Below are 8,164 nucleotides of genomic sequence, written 5' to 3'. Positions count from 1 at the left end.
TCTAGTCCTTACTCGGCTTTCTATATAATTAAGCCCGGAAGAGTAAAAGACTCTTGCCTATATGGCGGTTAAGCTATATGTATACCTCTACGAAGACCTCGTGCTAATCACGAGTAGTAGAAGGCTCTTGCCTATGTGGCGGTTAAGCTAAGTGTATCTCTGTGAAGACCTTATATAAATCACGAGTAGTAGAAGTTCCCCCCCCCTAAGACCTCGCTACTAGAGCGATTAGTGGAAGATCCCTTAAAGGGATAAGTATTTAATTAATTAACCTTGCCTAATGAGATAAACTAATATAAATGATTAATATAAGTAGCTTCCACGATGGAAGCTCTTAACTAAGACGGGGGCTCCCCTAGCTAAGCCTCCTAGATAATAATACAAATAATAATATAAATATTAGAGAAACTATAAGCCCTATGCGCCGAATAAGAAACCGACCGCGAGGAGATAAGAAATCAGATTCGCGCTATCTAGTCGGCGATTATAATACCAGCTCTAACGCCGCAACCGCTAGAGCCCCTGAATATAACTAGACCTAAACTTTAATAAAGCTCCTCGCCGGAATAATTATTAATAAAGAGGAAACTAATCCTCTTAGACCCCCTATGATTTAATAAAACTTAATAAAAGTTTTAGGCCTAGTAACTTAAAATATAAAGTAAACTATACATTAATAACCTTACCCTTAGCGAATTATTAGATTAATTTACTTATATTTACTTTAAATTAGCTAAAATACTATAAGTAATAGTAATAGCTTTCTTTAAAAAAAAAGGCTTAAATTAGTAATTTAAGCTAAGCGAATTTATAATATACTTAGCTAGCTACTATAGGGACTTAAATATTAAGTAATAAGCTCTTAGCTAGCTAGAGATAATAAGATAAAGAGATAAGAAGAGCTTTATATCTTTCCTCCCTAAGTTTAAGAGAGAGCTTATAGATAGTAGAGGAGCTAGCTAGGTAGACTTAGTGCGGATTAATGCCCTTAAGCATATAATTAACTAAGAGCTCTATTCCTACCTTATAGGCTAGCTTAGTTTACCGAAGATATATCCCTCCTTTATTAATGCGCTATAGAGCCTTAGGGCTAACTTAGAAGAGCTCTGCTTTTATAACTAGAAGCTAGGTAACTAATAGGAGTAGCGACGAGGCCTAAGCCCTAACTAAGAATAACCCAGATAGAGGTTACCGCTATTAAAGGAGGCATCTAATTATATAGATTAAAAACCTATGAAGGTTAAGAGATATAGATTAAAGCTCCTAGATAGGCGGAAATACTATTAATGCGGCGAGGTTAGTTATATTATCGCTTATTATACTTAATACTAAAGAAGCTAGTAAGACTTAGAAGAGGTAAGGAAGCCTAAGTATAAAACTAGGGCTATAAGGAGTAAGCTAAGAAAGAAAAGAGACTAAGACCTAAGTGATAAAGATAAAGCTAGTAGCCTAAGCGAGGTAGCCTCGGCGGAGGAATTAGAAAATAAGTAGCTCCTAATTAAAATCGCTATTAAGAGCACTAATAGGCTTAAGCTAAGTAGGAAGAGCTAGAGGATTAAATAGATAGTTAACCTTTTTATATTAATATAAAGATTAATTAAGAATATTACTTAATAGCCCTTATTAATAATAGATATCTATACTATAAAACAATCGCTAATGCCCTTACCTATAAGCTATGCCTACTATATATTCCTATTATCCTATAAATACTTAAGTAGGTAAATATATCCTCGCTAGGTGCTATTAAGTATATAATATATATAGATATAAATATTAATAGCTACTATAAGAAATAAGTCTTTCTTTATATTATAATAGGCTAGGGAGATAAAGTTATTCTTAGATAAACCTAGATAAATAAAGAAAATATTATTATTTAGCCTATAAGAGGATAATTATATATAGGCTTATATAACTACTAGGTAAATAAGCAAGACCCTAAGAGCTTTTAATAACCTAATCTACTAGGCCTAATTAGCATAGTCTTTATAGGTTTAGTTTAATGCGCTAAGAAATAAAAAAGAAAATATAATAACCTAAGAGTATTTTCTATAAGCCTCTTAGATATTAAAAAGGCCCTCGCACTAAAGAAGAGATTAAATCTAAGGGAAAAACTCCCTAAGCACTACTATGAGTTCTTAAGAGCATTTAATTAAAAGCTTGCCGATTAATTACCACCACACCGACCCGGTACTAACCATAGGATCCCATTAGAATAAGGGCCTAATGGAAGAGAGAAAGAGCCCTCTTAGGGCCCCCTATATAGAATATCTCGCGAGGAATTAATTATTCTTAGAAGAACCCTAATAGAGTTACTTAATAAGGGATTTATACGTGCTAGTAGCTCCCCTGCCTTAGCCCTCGTCTTCTTTATATAGAAGCCAGGGGGCAGCTTGTGGTTCTATATAGATTACTAAGGTCTTAATGCGATTACTAAGAAGGACCAATACCTACTACTGCTTATTAAAGAGACTTTAAGGTCCCTATCTAAGGCAAAGTAGTTAACTAAGCTAGATATAATCGCTGCCTTTTATAAGGTATGGGTGCAAGAGGGAGATAAGTAAAAAACGGCGTTTTATACCTAGTATAGCCTTTATAAATAGCTAGTTATACTATTTGGCCTTATGGGCGCCCTAGTGACCTTCTAATAATATATTAACTATATGCTATGGGACTACTTAGATAAGTTCTGCTTAGCTTATATTAATAATATCCTTATCTACTTAGATAGGTCCCTAGCTAACTATAGGAAGAAGGTAAAGCTAGTTCTCTAGAGGTTATAAGAGGTAGGCCTATAGATTAATATTAATAAATATAAATTTAAGACTATAAGTATTAAATACCTTAGATTTATTATTAAAGCTAGGCGAGGAATTTAAGTTAATATATATAATAAGCATGCATTGCATATAAGCATACATCGCATTTTTCCCTCCTATACCTAACTTTTCATTTAATTAATTAATTCTTTAATTATTAAATATATTAGACCTAAATACTAAGGCTAAAACTCTTCTTACTCTTTAAGCACTTTAGAATAACCTAAAACTAAGCATTTAACGCGCTGCAAACCTCTATAGGATCTCCGAGCATAGGCTACGTCGCCGGCAGAATGGCATTTAATCGCGACACGATTAGATCCCCTAATCGCGTCGACTATCTGATCTTAAGGAATAGATTATTATTTACTTTATTCTTAACCTAGACTCACGAGGATTTCCCCCCCCTAACTACATAGTATAAAAGAAATAGCTAATTAATTACTTACTAACCGCGATACACTACTAATCGGTATATATTAGGCTTATAACTTTATTAGATAATACCTAGAGCTTAAGATATATTTTTTTTTAGAAATATAATTACTAGAGAGCTAAGTGCGAAGATCTAGCTATTATCTATAACTAGTTTATGCTTATAGCAAACATAATCGCGAAGTATAGCATCTAATTAGATAATCTCTATAATATTAATGAGACTAGCTTTATGATAGGTATGATTTAGAGCGGAATGGTTATCATAGGCATAGAAAGGCGTGGAAAGCTAAAATCGGTATAGCCTAGAAACTAAGAATAGATTATAGTTATCTAGGCGATTAATGCGGATAGCTAAGCGATCCCGCTGTTTATTATCGGTGCGGGCTAATATTACCTTGCCAACTAGTACCGAGAAAGTAACCTCCTGGGCGATTGGGCTATTGCGATGACCTAAAATGGCTAGACTAATAACGAGACCGGTCTCGAGTGGCTTAAGCACTTTGATCGGTGCATAGCTAAGCGATTAAATAGTCGCTATTGTCTTCTAATCCTTGATGGCCACGAAAGTCACCACTCTATCAAATTCGAGAGATATTACGAGGAGAATAAGATCATCAGGCTTTATATGCCACCTCATTCATCTTATCTGCTTTAGCTACTTAACGTTAGGTGCTTTAGCATGCTTAAGAATACTTATGGTCGAGAAATAGAGCTTCTAATCAGATACTCTATAACCTATATTTTAAAGACTAAGTTCTTTCTGGCCTTCTACGCCGCATTTTAGGCTATTATAATAGAAAAAAATATTAAGTTAGCCTTTAGAGGAGCCGGGCTTATTCCTCTTGACCCGGAAAGTATGGTCTTGAAGCTTAATGTGTAGCTATGGACTCTAATGCCGCCTGAGGAGGTGGCTAAACCGTTGACCCCTTGGGTCTCAAAGACCCCAAAGACCGTGCTTAAGGCTTAATCTCAGTTAGATTACCTCGAGAGGCGAGTAAAAAGGCATAAAAGTAGCTCCCTAGAGTTAATTCTAGAAGCTATATAGTCTTCTTCTAAGGGAATAAAGATAGTTATGTATAAGGTTGCCTTACTTGAGGCTAGGGTTAAAGAACTTGAATAGGCAAATAAGATACTAAGCCGGCGCTGGAGGGCAAAAAGGACCTAACTATAGAAAAGAGGGGTAATAATAATAGAGGAAGGAAGGTAAGTAATTGATTAAATGGATATTAATGCATAGGTAATGGCTAAATCGTCGAGGAGTGGTGGTTAAGGGAGGTCGGCGTGACTAGGAGTTTGGCATTATGGTGTCTGCGGTAAGCCTAGTCATAATATAAGAATATATCAGGTAGTGATTAAGATATCTAGGGAAGAGTATAGTAAGTAATTTTAATTAATGAAATGGTTTATGGTATTTTTATTGTAATTTCTATCTTAAAGGTATAAGAAAAGTGCGACGCATACTTGTATGCGATGCATGCTTATTATGTATGTTAACTTAAAGAAGGTAAAAGTAATCTAACTATGGGAGCGGCCCTATTTAGTTAAGGAAGTTAGAAGGTTCTTAGGCTTTATAAACTATTATTAGCAGTTTATCTTAAGGTTCTCCTCTATTATATTACCTCTCATAGCCCTAATAAAGAAAAAGGCTATATTTATTTAGTTAAATAGTTACTAAATAGCCTTTAAGGAGCTTAAAGCGCTCCTTATTAGCATACCTATGCTAGCCTAATAAGACCCCGACTAAGAGATAATCCTTAAGACTAACTTTTTTAAATATATTACTAGGGGTACCCTTTTATAAATAAAAGAAAATAAAGTCCTTTAGCTAATAGCTTTCTTCTTAAAAAAGAACCTACCTATTAAATATAATTATCTAATTTATAATAAAAAGCTACTTATAATTATTTATTATTTAAAATACTAAGACGCGGAATTAAGAAGCATAGCCTCCTTCCTAATCCTTATAAATTACCTTAACCTCTAATACTTTATAAAGAAGTAATAGCTTAGCGAAAGGTAGGTCTACTAGGCAGAGATATTATCACGGTTTAACTTTATAATTTAATTCTAACCTAGCAAAGAGGCTATTATCCTAGATGCCCTCTCATAATAAGAGCAGGATATACTAGAGGATTATAAGGATAACCGGATTAGAGGCTAATACCTGTAGCTCTTATAGCTAAGCGAAAGGAAAGATAAGAAGCATCTAATTATAAGGGGAAAAGTAGGCTATATTTCAAAGGGTAATATAAACTAACCCGGAGATTAAGAAGTAAACCGAGATAGATAAATTAAGAACCCTTTTGCTAATAGTTAACTATAATAACTATGGGACTAAGGATTATAGTAATATAACTAATACTAGCTAATCTATAAGGCTATGCAATAAGGCAAAAGGCAGCTACCTTTATAGTAGGGACTCCTTATTATGCTATCTAAATGCTTAATCAACGAGGGAGAACAGCTCTATTAGCATGAGTAGATATAAGTCCCGAGCTATGAGCTACTCTATACGAGGATTATCTAAGATACGCACGATTTAGCGCTTACTAATTACCTAGGACGGGATATATTAAAGTCCCTTATTAGTAAATAGTTTTATTAGCTAAGACTTAACTTAGATATATAGTAATTTATATAGAATTATAATACTTGCGGCTAAAGTACTATCTAGAGAGAGAAATGCTATGGCCTCTTAAAGCCACTCCTAATCCCAGACTAGATCTAATTAGAGATATCTATTAACTTTATTATAGACCTCTCACCTACTTAATTAAATAGTTCTATAAACCTCATAGTTATTATAAATTATCTCTTAAAAAGTATTATCCTTAAACCTATAAAGGAGATTATAACTAGTGCTATTACTAAGACCCTATTATAGTGCTTCATCTAATACTATAGTATCCCTAGGGGAATTATAATAAATAGAGGGACCTAATTCATAAGCTAAATATAGAAGAGGCTATATAAGCTACTCCGCATCTAACGGAGGCTATTAATAGCCTAGCACCCCGAGACTAATAGAGCTACAAAGAGGGCCAATTAGGAGGTTAAGAGATATATCTATATCTTCGCTACCTATGCATAGGATAACTAGGATGAACTCCTACCTATAGTAGCAGTGGCTATTAATAACCGTCTAGTAATATCTATAAGACTAAGTCTATTCTTCCTCACGCACGGCTATAACCTAGAACCTATCGAGATTAATAAACGGCTCCGACCGGATGGGAAGTCGCCAGTAGCTCGGGCCAAGTCTATCATCCAAAGACTAAAAGAAGCTACTAAATAGGCATAGGCCGCGATGGCCTCAGCGTAAGAGCGATAAGAGGAGAATACAAATACCCGATGGCAACTATCTAATTAGTTTAAACCAAGAGATAAGGTATAGCTATGACTCCGTTATATATATTTAGACTAACCCTCTAGGAAGTTCAACTAGCTCTTAGCTAAGTATACCGTCCTTAAGACTATTAGATCATACGCTTGCCGCCTTAATACCCCCCCAGGGATCCATAACGTGTTCTATATTTCCCTCTTATGGCTAACTACGGATAACCCATTGCCTTCCCAGCGGTCTAATAACTATCAGCCGCCTACTATACTAATAGATAATAGCGAGGAATATAAAGTTAAGGAGATCTTATAAGTCAAGAAGGTATATAAGCAATAGAAAGCCCTAGTGAAATAGATAGGCTATATAAAGCCAATATAGGAACTACTTAATCAAATAATTAATATAGCAGCTTTAGCACACTATAAGGCTCAGCATAGCAAGATGGGATCTAAACCTCCCCCTGGAAGAGGAGAGGAGGGGGGTATTATAACGGGCTGAGCCCGTGGGGGTCTCGGCTTGCACTCTCGACTAAGACCCACATAAGCTCAATAGCTAAAAGGGGCTCTTTTCACTTCTCCTTTTTTACTTTCTTTTCCTTTCTTCCTTAGCTTTAGGATACTCGTTAGAGTCGTTCAGCTAGTTGTCAATATACTTAGCTGGACCGTTACACTAAGGAATGCAAATATAATGCAGAAAGTTTATTAATAGGCATCTATAATAACTATCTCAAGAAGAGGCATCTTATACTTATTAGTCTTATATATATAGTCTATTATAAGTACCTCGGGATAAGATTAAAGATACCCTAGTGACTTTAAATATATAAATATTACTACTATAACTCAACTATTATTATTAAGACAAAGATAACTCTAGAAGCCCTCGCTCTTAAGCTCATTAATAAGGGCATATATATTACTTTAGCCTTAAGTAAGGTCTTATTTGCCCTATATAATATAATTATAGATATCCTACTATATAATAAGTATATCTAAATTAATGCATAGGTAAGACCTAATCTCCCTTGGTTTAATGCTAGCCCCGTGAAGTCATTAAATTATTAATTCGTCTTGCCGGGATAATTAACGAAGCATTAGATATACTACTTGACTAAAGCTTAGCTTATGATTATACTTATCAAAGCCAGCCTTAAGATAATGCCTTAGACTTTAAATACCGCCATAGAGGCTTTCCTTTACTATGATAGAGAAGCGATATCCTATACGGCGCGTTATAGTCTACCGCCGTTGCTGCTTTGGGTCCTTAGGGGTAGAAATATGCCTTGCTCTATGGTCATAGTTAAAGATAACTACGTATCTTCTATTAGGAGTCTTCCTTAATCTCCTAGTCATAAAGGCATAGCCTCGCGGCGCAGCCTAGGCATTAATCGCGGTGCATAGGTCCTCGCGGCTATAATATTCGCCCTCGGGGGGGAGGGCATTATCAGGGAAGGAGCAAGAAGCCGCAATTAAATCCATTAGAGCAGGGAAAAGAGATTATAGATAGAATTAATAATGCAGAAACTATTAGTCATTAAATTGGGGTAATAGAAGCTATTAATAAT

The sequence above is a fragment of the Fusarium phalaenopsidis genome (assembly GCF_050370095.1).
Source record: "Fusarium phalaenopsidis strain FUZ10S chromosome Unknown contig_32328, whole genome shotgun sequence".
Lineage (NCBI taxonomy): Eukaryota > Fungi > Ascomycota > Sordariomycetes > Hypocreales > Nectriaceae > Fusarium > Fusarium phalaenopsidis.
Note: the sequence above shows the minus strand (reverse complement) of the source record.